This window comes from Corvus brachyrhynchos, unplaced genomic scaffold (genome assembly GCF_000691975.1).
Source record: "Corvus brachyrhynchos isolate BGI_N302 unplaced genomic scaffold, ASM69197v1 scaffold36, whole genome shotgun sequence".
Classification (NCBI taxonomy): Eukaryota; Metazoa; Chordata; class Aves; order Passeriformes; family Corvidae; genus Corvus; species Corvus brachyrhynchos.
The window spans coordinates 1,194,729-1,222,083 of NW_008238441.1; the positions used below are offsets into that span (position 1 = coordinate 1,194,729).

General features: G+C 44.9%; 1 protein-coding gene and 1 long non-coding RNA gene across 8 annotated transcripts in view; one reads left to right on the plus strand and one right to left on the minus strand.

Annotated features, from left to right (window-relative positions):
* Positions 1-27,021, minus strand: part of PLS3 (plastin 3) — a 49,570-nt gene extending 22,549 nt beyond the window's left edge. For 2 of the 5 annotated variants that reach the window (XM_008635543.2, XM_008635542.2), the window contains exon 1: positions 8,978-9,063. The gene's annotated coding sequence lies outside the window, so the exon portion shown is untranslated. Of the gene's footprint in view, positions 1-7,824; positions 7,908-8,977; positions 9,066-21,418; positions 21,555-26,997 lie in introns of those variants that run through there. The other 3 variants (XM_017736629.1, XM_017736631.1, XM_017736630.1) reach the window with 3 other exon arrangements.
* Positions 9,182-11,957, plus strand: LOC108447250. 3 transcript variants are annotated; one of them, XR_001862708.1, is made up of 3 exons: positions 9,182-9,297; positions 9,718-10,557; positions 10,878-11,957. It is a non-coding gene; the product is annotated as an uncharacterized LOC108447250 (long non-coding RNA). The 3 variants fall into 3 exon arrangements; XR_001862707.1 differs by having other exon boundaries at positions 9,718-9,857; positions 10,313-11,957; XR_001862706.1 differs by having other exon boundaries at positions 9,718-11,957.
* Positions 27,022-27,355: the final 334 nt, after the last annotated feature.

Below are 27,355 nucleotides of genomic sequence, written 5' to 3' on the forward strand. Positions count from 1 at the left end.
ATGCTATGTGCAGCTACTATGCAGGTCCCTGCAAGATGCGGGAATGCTATGTGCAGCACTGACTGTCTTGCTTGACATCCAGTCTGGGATCTAGCTCCATTCTTGGAGCAGCTCCTTCCCTGTAGCACTCCCATGGGTGCCTCAGCCGACCCTCAGTGCCACCAGAACCTGGCTATTTCCAGGGGATAAAGGCATTGCTTAGCAAGAAAATCAGCTCTGGGCAAGCTTGTTGCACGATACAGGAGATGGATTTCACAACTGGCAAAAACACTTGGGGAACGCTACCAAGAACAGAGACAGATTTGGCTATGCAGGCAGGTTGCATAAGCTGCCAGGCAGGAGAGGCTGAGCTACAGACTGAAAATTTAGCCAAAACTCCTCCACAAGTTCTGCCTTCTTCCTAATTCTCATTTGCACCAATTCATTTTCAAACCATCAGGATTTCCCTTAAAAAGGTATTTCCCAAAGCATCACTATCTAACCACTTAATCGGAATTTAATTTGCTGCTATCTCTAACATCTTTAACACCAAAAGAAGCAGCAAACACCACCATAAGCTGAGAGCTTTTAAAAATACTGCTCTGTTAAACTTTATCAGGGAGATATGCACTGGATATGCTCTGCAGTTGTTTGTATGGGTCTTGACTTAAAAAAACTTTTCCTTCCAGTCCCTAGACTGTTCAGCTCAGTCCATAAAACAGGTTTCCCTCTCAGTTTTTATAACACCACTTCTTCCTTCTGTTTCTCTGTTTGAGAAGAAGGAGGGAGAATTCAAACCAACAGAGAAAAAGCAGACACCTGACCTTGTCAGTGCTGTCTGGGAAGGGGAAAGGATGTTAAAACAGTCTATGGAAAGGTTAGTGGGCCACAAAGTTAAGCTCCCAAAGCAATTTACAGAGCTTTTCTTCAATGAAGAGGTATTACACCATCATTGACACACTGGGCTGGAAGGCAGGGGAGCTTTTCTTTTTTTTTGTTATGTGGGAGTTTTTATGTTTGTTTGCTTTTAGTAGCTGAGTCTGGGGCATTCAGAATCATGTTTTTCATTCAGTTGCATTTTTAAACAAGAGGCTTTGTCTTGTGGGACATAAAAGGCCCTTTTATCACACTGGCACAGGGATCACACATCAGCTGCCTCACTCCAAGCCCTGTGGGGACACACCACGCTGCTCATGCTTGACCATGTCACGCTCACTCCTGCTGCAAGAAAGACTCCACCAGGGTATGACAGCCAGGGAATGGCTCACATTTAAACAACCATTTTAGAGGGACAAAAAGAGAACAACAGCAGAGTTTTAGTCTGGTGGCTGACAGCCCGTTAGTAAATGCACAGATAAAGTGTACAAGATCCCTGCTCCAGATCCCTCATCCTGTCTTCATCCCTCACCCCACAGAAGAAAAGCAAGGGCAGCTCTGTAACACATGGATGCACAAAGGCACCTACGTAGAAGAGCATGGCTGGCAGACAGTGCAGCCTGTTCCTCTGAAGACTTTACCTGTGATACAGATCAGAGCTGCTTTAAGTACATGTCAGGTCTTGGAATATCAACTCCTTCCCAGAGACAGGCTGTATAAAGCTCCTGTGCAAACAAATTTTAAAGGTTCTAAACACACTGCAGTCACTGAACCAGAGTTAGTTTATTTGCAGAACTGCAATAGGGGCAGGTTAAGAAAAGCTGTCCCAGAGTGTGTTTTGACAGCTGTGAGCCATCTGGGGACAGGCCACTGCAGGGGCTGTCACTGGAGGGATGTCTCTGCTGAGGCACTCAGCACTTCCAGCACAAGTGCCAGAAGCTAACCAGGATATTTGGGTGGATTAACTGCCCAGACAGCAACTTAAAAACACTCAAGCACAGAGAAAAATGTTCTCAAGACTCTTCTCCAAGAGGGGAAGCCCTGGAAGCTGCATCCTACACAGAGGATTGGTAGAAAACTGATGAAGGGGGGATATCTGTACGTCTTGAAAATTGGCAGATTAATTCAAATTTGAAAGCACATAACAACCAAATATTTCCTCACAGCCACTTGAACATTTCCAACAGAAACAGCTGGAATTTGCTGCTGATCCAAATGGAAGAATTTACTTTCTTAGCAGCTCTGTGTTACTCTGAAAACTGAGTGCTTCATCCCTTCCAGGCCTGCCTTACTTTAATATCTCTACAATGACTGATTAACAATATCAACTTGTTTACTCAAACAGGCCAATGCAGAGATACATTAAAGTGTCAACAAAAAGGTATTAATATGTCCTATTTAAAAAAAAATCCAACACAAGTAAGCTTGACCTAGTCCGGAGCAGTGACTCACTCCGTATGTATTCCCCATTTCTGAGGAACCTGTGGTTTTGCTCTCTTCTCATGACAAAAGCTCCTGACATCAGAAAGCAAGTCAGTTAAGCATTAGCTAATTAAAAATACTCAAACTCCACATATCTGTGACCACTAACCCAGCACATATCTTTAGGAATAAGCAATGGGACAGCCAGGCACTCAGTCCCCTCACAACCCACAGCAAGTGCCAGAGCCCTCAGGCTTGGGCACTGATGCAGCTGCCTGGCCAGTTTGGAGGAAACCCAGTGATTCAGCTGACAAAGGATCCAGCCCTCAGGCTTCCTGTGGCTCACCTAATCCTCCTTTTCCTCCCTGTTTCGAAGGCAGGGCTGGTCCCTGCCAACAGCTGCACTGAAGAGTGGGGTGGCTGCATGCACTCCCCTCTTCATCCTCCCCAGCCCCTTCTGAAAGGGGCCAGCAGCATTGTGACCATCCCAAAAGGGCTCTGCAAGCTCCAGAGATGCTGCAACAGCCCAGAGCAACCACCCTCAGGATAGTGAGGCAAGAGTCACTGGCAAGGGATATAAGCGTACCTTTTCTTTGCATCCCTTCCCAGGTGACTAAGAAGCTACAGAGGATTCTGCAGAGATCTCTTGACACTGCAGGAACCCTCCTCCACAGGCACAGGCCTATGCTCATGCTGCTTTTGGAAATGTTTGCAGGCAGGAGAGGGCACAAATACACCCACTCCCATCTCCATCATCAGCTCTGATAGCTGCTTTTACTGGTCCAGTCCAAGCAAAGCCTTTGAGTTTTTACAGACAACTTTGCCAAACCTGATGGTGACAGGAGGACATGAAAGTTTATGGTGACAGACTTGGTCTGATGAGTCCCCTGAGGTAAATAGTTTCCAATGCTTTGGAGGGAGACAGGAAAGTTTAGGGACTGATGGCCTGTAAATTAAAACCTATCCATAAAATCCATCCTCTCCTGCTCATAATCAGTTTGTGTTCTCATCAAATGTTCATCACAGTGTTTTGCTCATCAAATTCCTACAAGACAGCACCCGCACCTTGCACGTGGTTATTAGCAAACACCAAGCTGACAGAAGCACATAATCTTTTAATTGGCAATTACCTTCCAGACAGCCATTGGTCAGAGGCACTGGCTGAAACCAGACCTTCACCACACTTTGGTGATAGATGTCATCCTGGTAAGAGCAGTGATTAGGAGATGCTACCCCAACCAGAGAGGTTGCACCATGTTGGTGTCTAACCCCTTAGCATCAGCATGATGCTGCTACTGCAGATTCTGAAATCAATTTGGTATTGCTCTTTGCACAATCGTGGTTCTTGTGCACACAAACACTGTGGTGTTCCTATCCACTCAGGGAGCTGTTTCCCCTGCCTCAGGAAGAAAGGGGCACACAATGCTTTGAGCAGGTATTGCTTTGTGGTACCAGATTTGGCTGAGTAGTGTCTCTCATCTGTGGATCTCCCCTTCAGTGAAGTTTTCCCAGCCCCACACACAATAGGTTCAACCACAATGAATCTACAGCTCTGCTCTCAAGGTCTGCAATGCTTTGACTATTGAACACCACTGTACTCTAACACCTGCAAAGCCATTACCCAAATGCAGCTTTATTTCAATCTTAATCCAGCTTCTCTTGGCCATGCAAAGCACCAAAAAGCTCACCTCAACAGGCCAAGGCCAACTACATAAATTAAGTTTTAATTCTGAATTATTTTAAGCTTGCCTGGCTATTTGAATTGACCACCTTACACGACCCAGTTCTCCAGCTCCCTCAAGCTACTGCCCTTACACACAGTATACTCTTTGACTGATCCATGATGGCTGTGTAGCCTACCAATTGCATCACAGGAAAAGGACACAGGACCGCAGATAGGGATTCCCACTGCACAGGCACCCTTCACATCACTTCATCCCAATTCCATATTGAGATTACCTCTAGCTGCTGTTTCTGAAGCACCTCTAAACCAGCAAAAGTCCCATCAGCAGGTTCTGCTTTATATTCTTTCAGACTCCTGAAACTGTCATGCTGGGAGAGGCAAGTTCCCTGCTATGCTTATGTTCACTTGGGAGTGGACTGTGAAACTTTGCTCCAGTTGTTGCACAACTCACCACTGCTGCAAGGGAAAAGTCTGCCAAATCCATCAGGAGCAGACACACATGCTGGAGTTAGTCACTGCTCTTAGCTTGCCAGAGGTTCTCTCCAGATTTGGAGGCATGTCTCAGTGGGGTATTCACCTCTGGACAAGTATGTTCCTCCAGCAAATCCAGGTTAGAAGCTCAATTTCTCCTAGCTAGACCTGCATGGAGTGATGCCAGCTATTTTTCTAAGCAGCACTTGGGTAGATGCCCAGCAGAGATCTGGGCTGCAGAGAAGGCAGGGCCACTCCAACAGTATGGGAACAAATGCAGCAATTTAGTATTCCTATGCCTTCTGCTCAGACTTTAACCATTACCCCAACATCCACTGACAGCCTGGACAACCTGATCCTTCCCCTTTTGCATGCTGGCCAAAGTGTTTTCTCTCCCTTCATGGCAGAACCAGATTCACTAGCTTCAATCATCTTAAATCCTTAGTAAAAACAACTGCTGACCCATCAGCCAATTTACATGCCTTTGACAGTCCTGCACAGCCAAGGAAGCTCTTTTGGGTGCAGTGAAGCCTGGATAATGATCAGAACCATGACACAGAACTGAGCTGTAGCCAGCATCCAGAGAAAACCCAAAATCAGCATCAAACCTGCCCACAGCATCAAATAGGAATCAGCCCCTTGATAAAAGCCCAGGAGAGCCACGTCCTCCAGGGCAGCATCCAGAATACTGAAAGCTCAGGATATGAACAGAAGTTCACAGGGATTCAAGTATACAAACCCTCTGTCTCACAGATAGAGAAAAGAGACAGAGAACAAGCAGTTGAGGATGCTTGGCCACATGATACCAAATTGCCCAGAGGCTGGAGGGAAGCACAAGTCAGAAGAACACAAATGCTTCCATTCCAATTGCCCATGGAAGGGAAAAATAAAGCTTCCCCAGTCCTCAATGAAATTTCCGCCAATACATCACCATCCTCTGAGCCAGAGCTGCCTCTGATGCACGTTATGGGGTGATATGCAACCCTGGAACAGAGTGGATGGATGCTTGGTTACTCTCATGTCCCAGCATCTATGAGAAGAAGGCCGAACCAACAGAAACATAAAACTGTTTTGGGACTCAAACGGAAGGGAGAAGCACTAAAAGCTTTCTGCAGACCTTACACTCTTTGAAGGCTCCTGTCATGGAAGACCAGGGCCAAGTGGATTGGATGGATGGTCACAGAGGAGACCAACTGCACTCACACACCCCTATCATGCTGCAGGCTCACAGCTACAGCACACAGACCTTGCTCAAAATCTATTACACATATCTACAGAGTACTTATCATCTACAGGGCACAGCAGAAAACAGATAAAATACTGCTCAAGGCACCAATGAACCTTAAAAGCCTCTTTGAGAAATACTCCTACTAAGTGTTGCATTTTGACACACCTCCAGTTTTAGTAGAGCAGCTACTCCAAGGTTAAAAAACATTTGAAATCATAACCCACTAGATTGGTTTAACTAACTTTTGAAATAGTTTGTTCATATCAGTGGAAACAGAACAGCAATATTCTCATTACCTAGCTAGTACAACATGGAACAGGTGATCCTTTCAAGACTTCACAGGAAAGGAAGAGCTGAACGCTCATCTGCCTGGAACTCACAAAAGCAAATAAGACTCAGAGATTATTTAAACTTAAGTGCAAGAAGGTAAACGAGAGGGGGGCTGAGGTCAGGGGTCAGCTAATGGACTGAAACTCAGAAGGCTTCATTTAAATTCCTGGCTCAGGCACAGAAAAGTCATGCAAGCCTCTCAGGAAATTCTTACGTTGATAGTAATTCTTATTCTTGCATAGTTCCCTAAAAAAAGAGCAGCCTTAACACTTCCTTCTGCTTATTCTGTACCTTAACCATAAACGCCTTCAAGAAAGTACTTATCTTTTACCATCCACTGCAAAAACTCAGCATCCCTCATTTTATGAGGAGACTCTCAGAGCAACAGTGTAAAAGACAGTGGGCTCCCTGCCAGCATAAGCAAGGAGGAATGAGGTTCACAAGGCTGAATCAGTGCAAACTTTCTTCCCCAGAAGCAATTGGGACCTGCTTGCTGAGACCTGCAGGTTACCCTCAACATGCTTTAAGCATATGTCTCTTGATTTCCAAATATTCAGCCCCAAAGGAGCCCAGTTCCTTACAAGGTGAGCTGCAGACCTGAGCCTGCACCCTGGTTCAGGAACAGCTGGATAAAGTCCTGCAAAGCCCACACAGCCCAGAACCCTCTCCATCCCCCAGTACCTCCAGCTCTGCTCCCAGGTAGCACCTTTGGCAGGTAAAGGGAGTGATATCCAGTGTGCCACGATAAAGCAAGAAGCATTACTCAGTCTGTTAAACTTCCCTCCCACCCGGGGTGGGGGGAATCAACCAGATCCCTAAATTAAATCACAGTACAGTCACTGCTTATTCAACACCAGCAAACAAGCTCCTGCAAGCCAAATACCCGGCATGATGGTGCTGATTCCTGGCAAGCTGGACAATAGGGAGTTTCAGCTATTAAATTTGGGAGGGTGGGTTCTGTGCAACCTTTTAGAAGGTACAGCTGTGGTCAAGCAGTTTGCAAACTATTTTATCAGTTGAAGGTAAATAGAGCTGTCCAGAAAGAACACAGCCAAGGCTGAAATTCTGGCGGCTCAGATGATAAGCACTCAGAGAAATGTGTCAATTAATGTTTTCTTAAATAAGAAACAAAACACTAGAAACTACAAACCATACTCTGCATGTTGTAATTATGTTTCAAAAGTGTCTTAAACCAGAGGAATTTCAGTAACAGATCTCTAACTAGAAAAAGCTACTGATAAAAGAAAAACCCTTTTCCATTCTTCCCCTGCTATCTGTAATCTTGTTTAGAAAGCACTTGTGAAAAAGGGAAAGAAGTCAAAATAATTTGTTTCAGAGCAAGAAAGCAACATTAGACTGCAATAAATCAGTGTCACTGCATAGCTGTCCTAGTGGCTCATGAAGTAGGAAAAAACTCTGTAAATTCAACACTTACTTACTATAGAATGGATGGTATAGATCCCATCTACTCTTAGCAAAATCAGAAACATTAATCTCAAAAATTAATGTGAAATGGCTAGAAGTGAAGGAAAGCTGCTGGCTTTGCCTCCCAGGAGGTTGCAATGACAGTGAAATCACATTTAGTCTAACTGCAGGGTGTTCCCCACACTTCTCTATAATTTAACTTAATATGGGGAGGAGCAATAGGCAGCCAAAGGCAGCAGTCGCCAATTCAGGATCAGGCAAGCTCTCTACTTCACGAGTCTTGGATTTTGGATAAGCATTAATAATGTCCACAAAACGCACTCTAATCAGCATGTTTCAAGGTTAGGTAAATGCATCCAGCATCAAGGTTAGGAAAATGCATCCAGAACTCCTGGAACCAAGCACTAACTTCTCGTTAGGTCCCTTCAAGCTGCTTTGCCTCCTCTTCCTCCTTCTCCCTCCGTTTCACAGCTCAGCCAGTGCTCAATGCCCCTAGGACAGATGTTGTGGTTAAAGAGACATATGCACTGTAAACAGCATGCAACCTCATCACTACTTTGAATTTCAGGAGGGTGTGAGAGTCCTCCAGCTGTAGAAATCATTCTTTAGAGACATGCTTTATAGAATAAATGCAGGGTAAAATATCTCTTCTCAGCCTTTTGGCTAAGAACCAGTATATTATCTGTTTAACAAAACAACTAAGCAAAACCTCAGAGCAATACATGCAGTACAAACAAAATTAGGTACACGAAGAAGCTATACTAGAAGTGTTCTATCGGTTTGCAGACAAGTTGAGTTTTTAGCACAAAAAATTCAGCACTTCAGTTCAATACTTAAAAGTAGTGGTATGCACGTGTTTCAAACTAGTAGCAACTACTAAAGTATTTAGAGAGAGTCTACATTGGCTTCCAGCATCAGGTATAGCCAGAAACCACAGCAAGCAAGATAAACTCCTCTGTTAGTTAGAAAACTAAATCCTGCCAGCCTGTAATGCCTCATGCCATTCCAGCTGGAATAGCAAGGCAGCATTCAGAGCCCAACCTCTCCAGGTGAAAGACGCCAAAAAGTTCAGGAGCCACCACAGCCAGCAGCCTACAGCCATTTCCCAAAAGCACTCTGAGCTCCTCGCACCTTCTGCAAGGCAGAGGTTTAAATATTTAACACTTTAACATGCAAGTTTAAGCAGTTTTGCTTTGTAAAAGCCTGCTGCAGACTGAGATGGAATGACTGTGCCCCAGCGTTCTGGGAAGACACACCCTCAGCCCTCGCCTGAAACATTAAACCGTCGGTGATGCACAGTCGGTGGCTGCCCTTGCTGCCGCTGTTTGCACGCTTCAAGTGCACTGATAAATTCCAAACTTAGACACATCAAAACTTGAAATTCGTTCTGCCCTCAGCTGTTTTCGTCTATCTACTACAGCAGTAGCAATCACAAGACATTTTGCAGAGAAAAGCAAAACAAGTCGTTGCAGGACAATCTCTGGCATGTGCCTGCATCCGCACCGCCGGGCAGCACCCACATGCCAGCCCGTCCCGAGACACCCTTCCTCAGCCTTCCTTACCTGTCCTCCTCCTCTCTCCTCCCAGGGAAGGCGAATCGCTCCCTCGCCCGGCCCCAGCGTTAAAGCGTCTCCCACGCCCCGAGCTGGGCAGCCAGCATGCCTTCCTCCCTCCCCGCCCAGCGATGGGAGGTCGCTTCCCCGAGAGCCGCAGAGGGAATGTGGTCATGTCGCGAAGAGACGCGCTACAGCGGCCAGCGCCCGACGGCCCGAGCATCCCGTGAGCATGAAGCACCCAGAGGGGATTCTCCCCAACAACCAGCTCTTGTTCTTTTGTTGTCTGGCACTTGGGAACAGGAAGCAGTGAGATACAGAGCTTTTAGGTAAGCAACTATTTTTTTTCCTTAATAAAAAACAAAACACAAACCCAAAACAAAGCAAAAAAAAAACAAAACAACCCTCTACTGCTCTTTACTCTTTAAAAGGAATGCATTTCTCTTTGCTAGTTCTCACCGTGTCCAGTCAAACAGCAACGCAGTTGCTTGTATTTGGCTTTATGTACTTATTTTATGGATGTCTTTGAAACAACCGGAAGCTCAGAGAACACTAAGGATCCAGACCTATTTGGCCTCAGTCTGCACTGAAGGAGGATACTGCCTGCTATTTCACCTCATAGTTCCTCAAAAATGGAAAAAACAAAAAAGTGGTCTGAATAGATTCGATTAAATTAAATACAGAGTTCAGAACTGGCCCATACTGTAATATATTGCATTACCTCAGTAATTAATCCCTGTCTGTTCTAGATGAAACAGGGACAGATATCTGCTACCAGCCAGGAAGACACAAGCAACAGAAACATCATGTACTGTGTGCTGCTGATGCAATGCACAGGAGCAGAATCAATCACCAGAAAGGTTAAGTGGGCTTTCCAGACTACAATCAGGTATGTCAGAAATTTGTGTTCTTGTTAAGTCCATAATGTTTGAGCATTCCCATAGCTAAAAGGAAAAGATGCCATTTACTAATAAACACAATATTTGAATTAGTGAAAAATTTGACGAACTCATGACTGTTCTAAAAATTATGGTCAATATGGTCACTGGGTGGTTTTTTTGTTGTTTCTCTTTAAAAATTACATCAGCCAGGAAAGTGAGTCACTGCCTGGTACCATTTCTTGGATATCACCTAAAAATTTAGCTTCCAACTGTGAAGTTCCAAAAGAGGTATAAAACACACCCCAAAAAACAAAACAAAACAAAAAACCTAACCCCAAACCCATAGCCTGCCAGCTTCCTTAAGATGGTTAACATCATGGAAACCAAAATAGAGGGTTTTATGCCCAGAACTGCAGCTGCAACTTAAAAGGAATGAAGCTGGATTGAAAAAACACTTCTGCAGTCCACAGAGACCAGGCTGAGTGCCCAGCAGCCAGGTTTTAAAAAAAAGAAGAGCGCGATTCGCCTCTGACTTCCACCAGCAACCGGCCTCAGCATCCCATCAGCCTCTGGGTACAGGAAGCCCAACTGGCTGCTCTGACCAAAACCAGGGACTTCATCGAACCTGTGAAGTCTTGGGGCAAACATGCAACAAAAATGAAGAAACTCATCTCATGAAGTTTAGTGTCTCCACTTGCTGTCCTACATGTGAGTATACTGCACAGCATAAATTTATCCTTTAAGGGTTAGTGAGGCTTCGGGGCTTGACAGGTCCTGGGGAGAGCATGCCAGAGCCCAGCTCCCAAACTAGGTTGTGACTTTTCATCAGTGGCAGAGCCATTGCACAAGCAATGTCTGCTTTTGAGGGGGGAAAAGAAAAGCCTCCTTTCCTTGTCTCTGTCATCTGTGTTGCTGGAACAGCAAAGCAGCACCTGCAGGTGTGCAGGTGGCAGATTGGCACTGCAGAGGCAGATGCCTAAAAGCCCATGGGTCTTCAGCCCTCTCCTTACTCACTTTTCTTTTTTCAGGTAAGTGTAAAGCATCCTACAGGGCTACCAGGTATAACCATTCCCTCTGACTGACAAGGAAATGACATCCCTACCCCCTGTCACCAGGTAACACAGGTCCTCAGTGGCTCCACCACAAGGAGTTCAATTCACGCACAGTGCACGTGAAATACCCATCTTCCACATTTGCAAAGGATCAGAGATAGCCAGTTTTTCCAGAGCTTTAAGAGCACTTTGCTCTCTGAATACTCAAAATCCAGTCCTGGCGGTCCAACCTGCAATTACAGTCAAACCTAAAATAGCACCACGGCAGTGCCAGCACCACTCATCTCCTCATCATGTCCCGAGACTCATCACACCAGGGTGTGGCAACAGCATGCAGCAAACGAGTTCCCTGGGCACTCCCAGCCCACTTCCTCGACACACCTGGTCACACACCACTCCCCACTCTCTTCCAAAATAGGAATTTTTTGGTAGAGCCAGTATACCAGTGTATTTTCCTCTTCTTCCCGCTTTAAGAAATCCTTTTAGGGAAGAAGGTGCCTGAGGTGCTCAGGTGACACATCCACTCCCCTGCATGGCACACTGTGATGTAGGTTTATGCACAAGGAGAACTTCCAGCACTGGTAGGATTCCTCTAGCACATCATTGCACAAGGGGACACATCTCCTCCAAAGCTCCAGCTGCCAAGTTTCACTGGGAAGCCACTAATGCATATTTGCTCTCCAGAAGGTATTCAGTGATGCCTGTGGGAGCAGCAGCTGCTGCCTTCCAGGTGACAAGGGAGCAGAGAGGGTAAATTCAGGAGTCATCTTTCACTACAAACCCTCAAGAACAGACCCTTTGGCAAAGTTCTGGGGGAGGAAGGGAGCTCATCCAGTGTGCTGGCCTGGCCTTTGGCTACGGCAGGCTGTGCAGCCCCACTGCTCTCCCCAGTGAGTCCAGAAGAGGACAACCATCTGCTTCTGGACACCAAGTTTTCCTGCCCACTCCAGAAGTAGTATTTTCCTCACTAATGCCAAGAGATACAATGCTAATGTTGGAAGTTGTTTAAAATAACTGATAAAATCCATGGTGATGAACAAGTTCCTGGGCATGCTACAACTGTCCTAGTGATTTTTGGGATGGGTTTTAACTGTGGGCACTTCTAGCTCCTGCCTAAAATATCTGTTTGCTGGGATACAGCCAGGTCTACTGTCAACCAGCCATGGGGGTATATGACATGCTGGTCCACTTCAGCATCCCCATGCTAGAGAAACCTCCATGGCCAGAGGGCTGGACCACAGCAACCTTGGGGGATCCCAGAGCCAACAGAGCATCAGCAGACCTTGGCGAGCCATCAGGAGTAGCAAAGGTGGCTCAGTCTCCTGCCTCTGCCTGCTCTAGTGCTGCAAATCAAGTGTTTTCAGGAATATCCCCTCTCCTTACAAAAAAACAAACAAACAAACAAAAAAAGAAAAAAAAACAAAAAAAAACCCCAAAAAACCGGAAGAGAGAAGAAGGAGAGGTTCAAAAGAATACCTAACTGAAAGAGAAAACCAGGTAACTTAAACAGTCTACTTCACTAGAGAAAGAACACCATGCTCTACGAGTCAGGGCTTTAGAGGGCTAAGCTGAGTGGCCAGCCACCACCCCATTTTGGACTGACATCAGTGACCATTTACCATGTGCAAGATGTTCCCCTCCTCCAGTTCTGTCCACATTCTCTTTTAAATATAAGGATTTAAATGAAATTATGAACAGATAGAAGGACTCTCACCTGTACTTTTTGATACAAATTGAGGGTTTATGCACTTTTGGCTTTCTCCCTCAGTGCCAACCAATGGCAGTGTACATCCCATCAATGTAAACAGCTATGGAAAGATGTGACAACTGAGGGACAAGCATTTGACCTTAACTCCTCAGTTTATCACAGTCTTTTTAAAGAAAAAACAGGTCCATCTTTGCTAGATTTCCCCCTTAAAAGCTTCCTGAGCTGATCTGTAAGCAAGCCTTTCATCTGGAAGAAAGCAAGACATTAGCTGGGCTCACACTTATTTAATAAAAACCCTGGATATGCAGGAGGGATTGAAAGTTGGCCTTTATTTTAAAAATGGCTGCAAACTTGAGTATGATTTTGCAGTGCAAAACAGATCTGAGGACTCACCCGATTTACCCTGTTCTTCACCAGTGCTCATCTTAGCAATTAACCAGCTTAGATCCGGGAGCCATGCAGTCACCAAAGAAGTCCACAAGTATGCCCAGAACACCGCACAAAGGATATTTCATGTCTTGCTATTTCATAAGGAAATCAGGAGGCTTCAACTGATGTCAGCTCCAGGAAATGAGCCAGAGGCAGATGATGCCAGAAGCAGTAGGCTTTATATTTAGTACTGAGTCACCCACTTTATTAAATTCAAAAGACAAAAAAGGTGGGTGTGGAGACGGGATAAGTGGGGAAAAAAGTGAACAAGTTATTCTCTTGAGATCATGGGCCATGGGGAGTCTAGGGTTGGATGGGGTGTTTTTGTAAAGGAAGAGCGAAATTAGAGATTACCTGGAAACCCTTTTGCACATCCACTGGAAAAGCAGTTGCCAGATGAGCTGCACTTCCCAGGGCAGAAGCCAGCACTGAAAACACTTCAGGGGTCTGCAGTGCCTTTGGGATTTGCTCTGGCCAGTCCTGCAGGCCTGAGCAGGGCACCACCAGTCCTGAGGCACTTTCCCATCCTTTCTGCTACACCTCTGAGCCAAAGGAGAAGCCATTGGAAGGAACTTGGAATAGAGAATATTTTTAAGCCAGTTTTGCAGCTTCACCTAACCAACCACGAAGTGCACTTTGCAACAATCACACCCCAAAGAAAACACTTTGGGTGATTACGACAGCATCAGATGAAGGCTAATGACTGTTACTGAAACATGGGAAGAAGAACTGACCTGACACAGTAAAACTGCACCCAGGTAGGGCTGATATCCAAAGGCCATCCTGTCCCTTTCCTTCTCCTCAGCATTTCAGTCCCCCACCATCCTGGCTGGTCAAATGGACATTTGAGAGGTCAAATGGACACAAGCACAAGGAAGATGAAGCAGTGCAGAGTGCCCACTGTTAGCACAGCGCCCTGGTTAGAACCAGCTCAGCCACCCCACAGACCAGGCCACTGGAGAAAGAGTGGCAGGAGGTCTGGTAGGAGGGTCTTGGGAGGCACAAACACACTTTTTCATCTTTCATTTCTACTGCCAGCTCTGTCTATTACCCAAGTCTGTCCTTGACATGACTTAGGCAATCCTCTGCTCTTTTGGAGAACATGCTCTAGATGACTATCCACCTTCAGTCCCTACTCAAGGCAATAGCATTTTACACTAGAACTGCACTATTGCAGAACGCAAGTGACTGTTCACACAATATTTCTGAACAAGGAAACCGTTCTGATCCATTTTCTGGCAACACTCTGTTTAGACACATCTACAATTGAGAAGTATACAGCATTCACGTGGACTGCATCCTCATGGAATGTATTAATATGGAAAAGCTGCCATTTAATAGGAATGTAGTTCTTTGAACTAAGATCTTTTGACATACACAAAAGTTTTAAGAAGCACCAAAAAATACCCAATCTTAATGCAAACAGTTGCACAATGCAAATTACAGGAGTACAGATTTGTTCAGAAGAGGTTCGTATTTTCATACAAGTCTGTCATAAGCCTTTTAACTTTCTGTCAGTGATAAATACTCTGCAGCCTGAGCAGCAGCAACACCTGTGTAAAGTTTTCAGCTACTTGAGCCAGATTTCTCCCCTGGGAAGATTCACTTTCTAAATACTAAAACATAAATACTGCCACCAAAGCCAAGCACTGCACCTCATTTCAACTTTTTTTTAGTCAACTGAAAACAAGAGCTCTCTAATGCCAAACACCACCAGGGACTTGCCTACAGAAGCACCCTACTAGATTACTAATAAAATTGGGGTAATCTTCAAAATAAGATTACAACAGTAAAAAAGATGTGGTTTGAAAAATAGATCTGTGGACTGTAGCAAGACTGGCAGTTATGCAGAACCAGAGGTCAGGAACTGCTTAATACCTTCCACCTATACGCAAGAAGAGATTACACCTCTGCAGTCACAGCCTGCTCCGGCCACCAAATGGACATTTTGCCAACTGTTGACCACTGTGCAGACCAGTTTGCTCCACCCACTCCTGGCCAGGTGGGAGGCTGTGGGAAGATTGCCACTGGGTGGCTCCTCAGTCCCACACAACCCATCTACACCTGCAGGTGAGCTCCCACTATCAGAAAGGTTTCAGGTACTGACCAGCCTGGGCAGCAGCACACACACCCAGCCCAGCCAGCGAGAATCTCCAGGAAGAGGCTGGTATCTCATCTGGACATCCGGCCAGAGGCACATGGTTCATCATATTGTGCAAGGGGGCCTACAAGTTCATCTGTGTTGAACTAGTCCAAAATCTCATCTCAAGGGACATTGAAGCTTTTTCTGGTATTTAGCTCGTGCAAGGGAAGCTTGTGGGCTTTCCTCCAACTGCTCTTTTTATCTCAGTCCCCAACAGAAAGTCTCCTGTTGGGAGACCGGATGGACCTGCTGGACAGGGTAATTCCAGGGACTCCCACAACTACTGCACTCTTTTCAAATATGTAGAAAGGTGGGGTTGAGCTGGATTACCACTCACACATACACTGTAAGTTGTTGCCCATAGCCTTTAGGTCCCTTGAGCACCATCTTCACCACACAGCTCATTACAATGCTCATTAGTAAGTCATCTCACGTTTTCCAGACCATAAAAAACAGCTACTAGTAGCAGACTGATCTCTGTGCTGTGAAGCCAGTCTTTGACAGATTTCGTATAGTCTCTAGTCTGTTGTTGCTGTTGAGTTTAATGCTTTATGAATTAGTATTAAAGAAACCCTCATCCTAGAAATTAACAAAACAAAACTAAAACCCAAACATCTACAGATCCTACATAAAGCCAAACAAGGCATGGTATTTGATAGAAGGCATGAAGCAACTTTGGAGCTCAGGCAGAAGAGGTAGATCAATAGCTGGGAGCAAGGACACCACAAGGTTCAACATGGATTACACCAAAGAGGTTCAAATGCTGAGCAAGAGTATCAGTTATGTGTGTTACACATGAAAGGGCAATGCACTAAAGAAAGTGCAATGCCTTGCTATGTGCCAAGTTGATATCAAACCAATGCACAGAACTTTAATTGCTAAAGTGAATCATTGACTGGTACTGGTTGTAAAGGCTCTTGCGTAACAGCAGGTTTCAAGGACTGTACAGGGCAGAATCTCACTCCATTTCATGACTTTCACAACTCTTTTTATACAGATCTTCAGAACACAGGGAGCAACAGGACCAACTAAAACAATCCTATATAACTCATAAAAAGTGTATATACTACTTAGAGAAGGGGGGGGAAGGGGAGGGAGGAATAAAAGTTGTTGCCATTAGTGAGGGCTCTAACTAATGTAGGCTGGGTACTGCCATTAACCATCCATCCAGCACAGCTACAGTGACTTCTGGGAGCTTCTTAGCTGGGCAGAAGCAATGTCAGTTTTTCAAGTTTTCAGCAAGAAGTCTGACTATGCTGCCTTTGCTAGAGCATTTGGTTTATATAATACAGTGGCAAGAGCCCAGCTGGAAATTAGATCAAAGAGAACATTACAAAGGGGTGGGCAAAAGAAGGGCAGGACCAGGACTGCACAGGAACCTCCTATCCATGTCCCCAAAGAAAGCTTAGTCCCAACCTCAGCCAAACAGTGCAGAAAGGAACAGGCTAAAGTTTAGGTCAGACATTAAGGCTGCTTATTCAAAATGTTTTCAGTAGGCCCGGTTTCCCCTCTCTCCTTATGGAAAGGTGAATTCTATCTAAGTGAGGATTCAGAAACTTGCTTATTATTACCAGGAGCACTGAGAAACATGAATACTTTTGTAAATTTATTTCCATTTGTTCTCTACGGACCTTTAGAATGTTGCTAGCTCAGAAACAGTTCTTAAAAGCAAGGGCCAACTTTCTCCCTGAAAGCCTGCCCAATACCAATCACAACACGGTAACTTTATATACACCCACAACACCCTATGTATTCCCTAAAATAAAGTCCTCACAATCCATTCTTGGAGACAAAACATTTTGTGCAAAATTCAGGAAAAAACAGCTTAATTGCAATATTGTTTTGGAACTCACTTCCTTTATTTCTGTGACCAGATGGAGACAAGCACCTTGTTCTATGCTGGGTCAAGGAAATGTTTAATTACAGGATTTATAGCAGAATATATATGTGTATATACCACCACAGCACTGCAGTTGCTCAACAGTTATAGCAGAAGGCACACACTGGTTTAGCCCAAGGAAAACAGAGATGGGCTGGAATATCAGCCTGCTCACTAACATCTTGCTGCACAGGCTCCAAGGCAGGAGAGCATTCAAGCCTGTCCCTGGGACAAGACTAAGCATCCTGGAATCTCAAAACCACAGCCCTGTTCCACACCCAAACAACACTCCACAGACCTTTCCTGGCAGATTAGCAGAAGGGAGTACAACATTGCAATGGCAGCCTAAACAAGGACCAGAATTCATGATCTTTCAGACCCAGCTGAAGCACTGCTTCACAAAATATGAGTGCCAATTACAGGGATAGGTAGCTTGAATTCAAGTTTCCACTTGGTTAGCACTGCACCAGACAAACTGAGAACTTAGGTCCTTGCCCAGCAGTTTCATCTGCCGAGAGGGGCTGCACCAAGATCTTCCCCAAAAACAGAGACAGAGACTCTGAAAACCCATGGGACCTCATCCAGTTACTGACCTTCCCAGCAGAGCAGAGTCAAAGGCAACAAGTTCAGTCCTACTGTTTGTGAAAGTAGAGCAAGACACTTCTACCTTGTAGTACACAAGAGAGAGTGGAAGAGGCAGATCAGCAACCCCCCTTCCCTTGTTATTTTGAGCAGAATCCATGGAGCAGAAGTCCTGGTACGTGGGCTCCTACCTCCAGGGCTGGGACAGTACCACATGCACCAGCAACATCACTGAGGCAAAGATCAGTACAAACATTAAAAAAACCCCAAATCTGATCAAAAAAAGGTACTTTGAGGGAATGCGCACATAGGAAAAAAGGACTTCAGCTATAGTTTTCAGATAACACAACAGGCAAGGAAGAACACAGAAATGGCACACAGGTGACTGTGCAAACTTGTTTCAGGAACAACCCACTGCACATCACCTTCCATCTAACCCAAACAGGATACAAGCTTTTGTTATCCAAGGTCTTCAACCTGAATTTCAAACATCTTGTGCATTCAGCTCTGGAGAGCCTCTAATTTAATCACTAATATATTGGCAGAAAATAAACCACATAGATATAATGCAGAATCACACACCTTCCTATTTGCTTTCTATTATAGAAATACTTTTCATATGTTGACCTTCAGGAAAAAAAAACAAGAGAAAACAAAGGGGATTTTTCTAAAGCTTCCTTTCCCACCACCTCAATGAGACAACCACTTCAGTAGCAATCTAAGAGGGTGTCCCCAGAACTCTGCAATCCCCTTGCAAGACAGTCTCCCCATCATTTGGACACAAGGCAGAAGAAGCAGTTCTAGCACACACAACTACAGCAGAAGCTGCACTAACAGGGCATAGGCCAGGGGCAGGATTACCTACAGCATATCTCTGAGCCACAGCCCCATTCTGCACCTTGTATGGGAAACACTGACACAAGCCAGCAGCATTTCTGATGTTACTCAGCCTGTCTCATCTACCAGATTATCAGATTTTCTTCTTCATGCTTTTCGCCAAGTTGGTGTTTTGCAGGTTTTTCCTTGTCTTGACCTGACCCTGCAGTGGGCAGCAGCTCACTTTGCTTTGTGTAAGTTCCTGTATTTATACAATTTTTAAAAACAGCCTGGCTAGCATTTTTTTCAAGAAAAAAAATCAGTTTCCTCTAGCCAAAAAAAAAAAAAAAAAAGTCTGTAGTAAAGACATAACTGTAGGAGTCAGTTTTTCCACTTCAAGAATTTGAGATATGAATAAATAGCCCCTTGACTCTCAAAGTAAAAAACATGCAGCTGAGTTAGACAGAGGCTGAAAGCTCATCCCTAGGCTTTGGGGGAAATAAAATCCTTCTAGTGTCCTTCTACAGACAGTTTCATGACTGTTTACAAAAGTTTTATGAGACAATACAACATTTTGATGTTTTTTCTATTCTAGAATAGAATAGAATTACCAGAAACAGAGCAGGCCAAGGCAGAGTCTACAAAAACTGAAGAGAAGGCAGCATTTTCTCTCATTACAGAAAGACCTTTGATCACCAAGGTCACGTAAACCAGGCCCACAGAGCATGCTATTCATAAACAGCCATGGAACAGGCACTGGGCAGTCTTTCTGCCCTCCTCCCATCACACTCCCCTGCTCATTTACTCCCACCCCTGCCCTAAACAACCAAAAAGGCTGTGGCTAAGCTGAAGGAATTACCAGGCAGCACCACCTGTTTCCAGATCCTAGGTCAGCCACATCCTGCCTTTCCCCACAGAGTGGGCCGGAGCCTGCCAGCAGCGTTTCCTACCATCCTGTAAAATGACTTGCTGCCTCACCAAGCATGGCCAAGGACAGTGGAAAACAAATGAAACAACAAAAGAAGTCAACACTTGAGGTTCATAAGGCAGAGAACAGATGCCCAGGGCAAGGAGACACTCAGATCTTCCCTCTGCTATCTCATGGCAAACCACTCAGACTTGCCTGAGAAGGCTGGGTTTGAGGCTTGGCTTTTCCAATAGGAAGTGGGGGAATGAAATCGCCACACCAGATACCAGTCAGCCTCTTGCCCTCAATGTTTTTTTTCTGTTTTATATGAAGAGGGAGGAGTGTGCAGTTCAGTCCTGGACAGACAGGACTGAGCTGGAGGCTGTGGGGCAGGAGCAGTCTCCTGGCCACTGGATGTTCCTGCAGCACCTGAGCTTAGACATTCTTACAGTGGCAGCCTAATGCATAGGCTGTGTACTAGAGTTTTCAATTTTTTCAGGTCCTTCAAGAAGCACAGCTAAAACTTTGATCAACATCTATGACAACTACACAGCTGGCAGTCAGACATCTGGGTCTGCAGCTTTCCAACAGTGGTCACCTTAGCACTTTTGGATTAATTAGCAGCAAATAGATTTTCTGAGGTATTTTATAGCTGAAGGGCTTCCTGTGGCTGCCAATACCCCAGAAACCAAGACACAGATGTGTTGTGTACAGTTTTCAGCCTGATTAAAAGGAAGACTATTTTTAATCCAAGCCTATGTAGGGTGGGGCTCAGTCTCCAACCAGGCCAAAAAGCCACTATAATCCACAAGACCAATGCCTGGCAATCTTTGCTTGCAGGCTGATGTCTATTCTATTTTGGGGATGGGAGGAATAAAAAGATATATAAATTAAAAACAAAGGAGGCTATGAAAAGTGAATAGAGGGAAGGGCCAGACTTATCATGTGTATTTTGGTCTAAAGAACAGGGATCTAAAAGAACACAAATGAGAATTACTCTATTTTCCATTTCCCACAGAGTTTATAATTTATAACATGGGCTGAGGAGAGTACAGCCCCAGTATATCTTTACAAGAGGAAAAGCCAATCCGTGGGTCCTTGCACAGCAGTGAGACCCTTGGGAGAATGAGGCAGGAAAACGGTCACCAGCCATGGACATACCACCAGGATCCCATACAAGGTTTCCTATTTCAGACACCAGTACAAAATCTGTTGGGACAGCTCACTCTTTTGTGCAGTTGGGACTGCAAAAAAAGGCAAAGTAGAGGACTGGAAAAGAAGGGAAGTTTTGTTTATTTAGGGCTTATGGTCAACAGGCAACCAATCCACTTAAAGCAGAGATTTTTTTGTACTCTCAGCACCTAAACAAACCCAAGATCCCACAGACCTCAGACGTAACATACCACCAGGTTTTATTTGTTACAAACCCTGTCTTAACTTGGCATTCAAGCCAACTCAACACAGCCATTTACTTTCCCACATTAGCCCCATGTTCCTTGCAGTGCACAGGTCATTTGTCTAAAAGCAGGTACAGATAGCTTTTCTCACTGTCTTCAGGTATCCCTTTACCACTCATCCATAAACTGTGAAACACTTGCATAGGCATCAGCATCTCTAGAGATCCTTCTTCACCTGGCCAGGGCTGGATCATTAACCCAACTACAGAAGTCTGCAATTACTTCTCTTGGCAGAATGCAGAAAGGGCAAGATGAAGAGATGGTACATTGGGATAAGCGGAGGACCAGCAGTGATGAACCTCAAGGACTGCTATCACTTTGGTCACAGACTTCTTTAGAAAAAAAAGCCAACATTAAGCAACACTATGAAATTTAACCCAAACATTATAAGCATAGCAGCAAAACTGGATGCTGAACACCTTAACACATGACTATCGACAACTTCACTTTGTCTTTCCTTGTTCAACACAAGTGACCTCATCAACGACCTGCTCTCTCACTTCCTCCACTAAGGGCAGTATGTGATAAGGAAACTGTGAATGAGACAGTAAAGTCTATAGTCAGCTTTAAACAGAAAAAAAACCAAAAAAGCTTACTTAAAACATCAGTAATTAGGCCTCCTGCAGAGACACTACACTTTATCTTCTCTTGAAGATCACAGTAATAGTCTGTCTTCCCAGCTATTCAGTTGGGACTCCCAGCAGCATCTGTGAGCTGTCACTCCTTCTACAGGAACAAAAAACCTACTGAAGAGGCAGGAAAAACAGCTGTAAGCATTTCAGAGAAGGAAATGAGACAAGGAGACTGCTTAGAAGCATATGGCCCATATGGATTGACATGAGCAATCAGCAGCAGTCCTGACCAGAGCTTCCCATTTCAGACAATTATCCTGCTCCCCACATCCTCAGATGCATGTCAAATCAATAAATATTTTATTACTTCCATACTAATTCTCAAATGTTAGTAGTGGACAGACCACCATAGCCCATGGGGACGGCCTGGATGTTGCAGGAGTCGTCAATCTGCCCCCAGGAATGTGCACATTGCCCAGCAGCACAGGGTGTTGGAGAGTGCAGACCAGTCAGCACAGGGGAACACAAAGAAGGGGACCTAAAGCAAGCAGCCCACCTGCCAAAGATACTGCATTTCATGGGCAGTGGTCACCCTCATGGCTCAGCTGCTGAAAGGTAGAGATAAACTAACAGGAATCAGCTGGCAAAACAAACAAAAGGCGAAGAATGACTGTGGATAGCTCTATTTCTGCTGATAGAAACTCTCCTGGGGGCACAGAAGCTCCCTTTTCATCACCATGCCACTCACAAACCCACGGCAAAACTAGCTTTTAAGTAGCCCAGGCATGAACCCACAAACCCGGACAGGAACCCTAGCTGTTAGAGGAGCACACGTGATATAATTCTTCCAAGCAGGCCAGACAAGACTTGCTTATCATTCTTGGTATTTTTAATCTATTACCAAAACAAAGCCAACATATAGATTCCCAGAAGACCAGTGGATGCCACAGTAACTGAGTGGACTGGCCGGCCACCACAGCTCAGCACCCTGCCCAGGGAGGTCCACACCCCTGATGGGAACAGAACTGCTGGGAGAGGGTAGAAGAGCCAAGCAAACAGTCCTGCTGACAGGGCAGCTGTGGGTCAGCACTGATGTCAGATGTGCCCACTGCAGGGAAGAGCTCTATCACCTCCAATGCCACCACCTCCAGATCAAACACTAGCAGTGGTGGCACTAGCAGAGTGCAGATGTGCATGTGTTCTCCTCCCACCCCGCTCTCCACCTATTAGGTGGGGACTTCTGTCTTCAGCTCCATCAATTCACCACATTTGCTTGCTCAGCTGGTACAGGCTGCTCTTTACATGGCTGGCAGATGACCCAGGAACACATCATATACCTGAAATCTCAAATGCAGTGCCTGCTGCCCACATTGAGCTCTGCAGCCACAAACACACAAGTCCCATCTTTTGGCTGTAATCAAATCATGTCTTCAGTCAACAGTTAAAAGAGTGGGCCTCCATCACCCTCCCCAGGCAGCATGTCCCCAACGTCACAGCACACCCATCCCAGGTGTGCCAGTGCCATTTGCCAGTGGAGATGGGGTGGGCTGGGGGTTGCAGCACAATGAGATGAGGAAGGAGGACTTCTGACAGCCAGGATCCCCTGCCCCCATGCTGATGGCACAATGTGACAATGCCCCCCAGGTAAAGTAGAGGAAATCTGAGTGAAATCCTTCACTTGGGAAGTATCTGCACAAACCAGAAGACTTTTCACAGACCATTCTGCAGTGCTCCAAGTGAATCTCACAACACATGGAAAGGCGTTATTCAAGTCTCCACTTCAGAGAAACTTGACCTAGAAACAGGAAAGACATCCAGGGCAGGAAACACTAGCAAGGACAGGACAGGCTTGACCCATCACCTACAACTTCAGCATTGAAGAGCACAAAGTGGGCAGCTGCTGAGACTGAAGCTGAACTAATGCTGCGGTGTCTAAACATCACCCGCCTCATACCTACTCCCTGCACAGACCACACTGGAGATATATGTTTTTAATTTACTAAATCCAAGAGAGACAGTACACCCATAGGAACACCCAAACCCCTGTGTACAGAGCAGGGGACACAACAGTAGTTCATTCATGACCAGCAGTCACATGGCTGAAAGGGATTACAGCAGCCCAGTCACTGTCAGCTGAGCTGCTGCTGCTCAGAGGACCTCCAGGATGCCCACTGAGCATGATTGCTCCCAGTCACAGCACCCAGGGCCCAGATGTTGGACCATCACCCAACTGCTTTCAGTTTTCATACTTCCCACCTACTTATTCACCAGCAGCAAGACAGCAGGTACCTCTGGGGTGGAAAAGGGCTTTAATGGTGCAAGCAGGGACAGCTGATTCTGGATAAGAGTCTGAGCAACTCTCTCGGATGGTCAGAAGACAAATGATCCTTTCAAGTCCTCCCCTACCAGCAGTGCTGCAGGCAGAGCTCTGCTAAGACTTTACCCACCACAAACACAACCACTGCTACTTGTGCAATAATCCAATTCCCAACAGGAATGTATGTGCAAAGATGTCAACAGATGCCTATCAAGGGGCTTCGGGACCAGGGATAGGTGATGTTGTGACATTTGTTACAGTAACCCAACAAATACTGGTTTAATTCAACTTTGCATCACCCTCTTTAAAAGAGTTGGTCTCAGTTTTGCAACATGCTTGAAAAGAAAAGATATTCAGGAATGTTTTGCTTTGCATATGCATTAAGGCTATTTGGTAAACTTTTAAAATTCAGTATCCACCTTTCACACATCTGCTGGCAGGAGTTTCTGGATTCACATTTGGCTTTTTCGATATAATTAGCAACTCTAATAACTTTCATGAGGTCAGTGTCCAAAAAGATACACAGATTACTAAATGCACACTAGTACTTACTTCAAAAAGTGCTGAGCATGCAAAGGCCAGTAACTGGTTGATAAATATTAACATCTCATGTTGTGGCTATTCCAAATTTGACAAGAAACTTAAAAGAAAGCTAACAATTAATATCTGTTATTGCACCAGGCAGGTTGATAGCTTGTCAGTCACATGTTTAAACATCTGGCCTGGAGAGATGAGAATCTGCTTTTTTTTATGCTGAATTACTGCTCTAATATATCTGGAGGCAGAGTAATATTCAAAGCCTGAACAAAACATCAACTTAAACGATGTTTCTTTTGCTGCTTAGTGCTACTTGGTGGTACACAGATAAAAACCAAGTAGCAGCTGCATCAATTTCACCTGTCCAACCCTCTGCAAACTGCACAGCAACACTGTAGCAGCTGCCATCTCCGTCCTTCCTTCCCCACCTTTGCTTTCCACTCTCTTTGTGATCGGAATCACCACCATATACCTGCACAGGGTTAAACTGCCTCCGAACATGGCAGGTCAAGAGCTGCCCTTGTGAACACTATTAGAGAGCCGGGACTGTGCTTTGTAGCACTGATGGATCTGTACAAAATCTGTGCTGGAATAATGCAAGCAGGCTTGATGCTGCTTTTCCATCACCTCCTCTGCCACAGGCAATTCACATGCAAGAAAATCAAGCTAACAGGCCTGTTTCTAAAGAGGGACAAATGTCCCCAGAGAATTCCAATCCACATCTGTCAGCATTTTATGAAGCAAAGAGATGCAAAATATTGTAACTTAAAAAACAAATCCCAACCACAAACAAGAAATAGCTCATACTGATATAAAGCAGAACTTACTGCTCTTTGGCTCTGCTGAAAACACAGCCCCTTTGTGTTTCGCCACCTATTATTTAATGCTGTGTAAAATGGATCACCAAGAACATTATCTGTGTGCTGGGACACATCACCAAATAAATTACCTCCTAAAATATCAGCAGCAAGACAATTTCAGGTGTGAAATGAGCCACTGATCACATCATCTACTTAGATAAGGAAGTGCATTACAGTATCTATCAGGGGCACACCCTCCCTAAACTTACTGCCAATCATGTAAAAGAGAAGTATTTATCTTCTCCCATGCACTATGTTGTACGTTGTCATAAATGCAACTACTATACTGAAGCTCCAAGTGGAGCACTTGCAGTTTAACGACACAAAAAGTGCAGATAAAGCCGTTCACAAGGCACACAGATCACTCTGATCACCAGCAGCTGCTTAAGCACAACTACTGAATTAACTGTCCGTAACATCCCTTCCAATCAATCACTGAGCAGCAAGCACTCTCCTTTGCTTCCCTCAAGTCAGAACTGCTGTATTTCCGCTTCTCTAAAGCCATTTAAGTCACTGCACTAGAAAGCCAAGTTAACACAGGAAAGAGTTACTAGAAGACCCCGCATGAGTGGATTAAGGACAAATTCATTTAACAAGGCTGCAATTCCTTCACTCACCAGCTGAATCTCACAACACCTGAAACCCGGAGCAGAGAAGTCAGTAAGGAAGCCCCAGGGGAAGGGCTTCCTCTGCATTTATCCAAATATCTAACGAAGTCATCAGTCCCCAGAGCCCTGTCCGCTGTAAAGCTCATCTAGCCAAAAATGGTAAATAGGTTTCTGGAGTTTGGGGCATTCTTAATCTAGGGAGATGTTTGCATATTTTATGGAAGGGGAAACTTCATCAGATTAAAATTCATAAGAGAACAAAGACCCTGATTAAACACAATTCTTTATATCTAGCGCTGAATGACTGAGTTTAATAATCACATCTCTTAACTCAGACAAAGAATGAGCAATTCATCTTTCACAAGCAAAAAATTCCTTCAGAGGAGCTTGGTTACAACCAAACAACATCCTCAAATTGTTAAACCATTGGCAAGATAAACAGGGTGTGATAACAGCAGTGTTTGGAAAAGGTTTCCCTTAACAAATTATTTTCTTACTTTTTTTTAAGAGTTATTTAGATGCAAACAAAGAGATCTGGAATTTAAAGTCTCTGCATGCATACACCCCACATAAGGCCATCAAACACCCCCAGGACAAAAATCAGCTGCAGAATATTGCACCCAGGGGACTTGCCTCGTGTCCAGTAATCCCCCTGAATCACTGCTCTCCACTTGCAAACCACCAGCAGCTCCCCTTTGCACAGGGTTTCTTTTCGAAACAGCTTGAATTTCTATACATCACTATGCACAGCACTAGCACATACTGATCTCGGTTACTATTCCCTCTTTATATCCAGGTTCCAGCTGTTGTCTTTGAAGTTACTCTGAGCAAGTCTCCCAGCATTAAGGAGTTTTGCTTCTCAGGTTACCAGCCTCACTGGAGAAGTCACAAGTGTTACTGGTTGAACAATGGCTCCAAGTTCTCATGCAAAAGCAATTTACTTGAGATACCTATTATCTTTTATAGTCGCTTCTACAGATTTATCAAAACCAGGAAACCCAGCTCTCACATTCCACTGAAATTGTGTAACAGCAATAACAACCTCAAAGGCTGATTCAATGGTATTTGTTCAGATCTATACCAGCAGCTCTCCTGAAAAGAAATCAGTAAGTCCAAGTGATGCCCTGCTTGAAGGTACAGATGCTCTTACAGAGCAGGCACATGCAGCCTGTCCCAAGAAACCATTAACTGGAGGTCAGTTCCCATCCACATATTTCACCACTATTTCTACTTAGATAAAAACTTACAACTGGAGCACAGTCATGCCTGCAGAGTTGTTACCTCTGTGAGCACTGAGACTTGATGTTATCCATTAGAATACTTCCAGCCAGCATCGGGGTGCCCCAGCAAAGGAACCCAACAAGAAGCCATTGTTAAGGAGAGTAGGGTGACACTTCCTCTCCCGGTCCAAATTAGAGACGTATAAAAATAAACCCACACAGCTGTCACACGACTTCATTTCACCCCGCTTCAATTAGATGAGAAGTCGCTCCCATTTCCTCACACTCTCTGCCTTGGGAATACTATCCTGCACAAAAGATAAAAGTGAAATGCAAACCGAACCCCTTTTCAGTGCCGCTCTGCGGGAACCCACAGCGGGAAGAAGCAGTTCCCCGCCCCTCGGCCGGGTTCTGCTTCT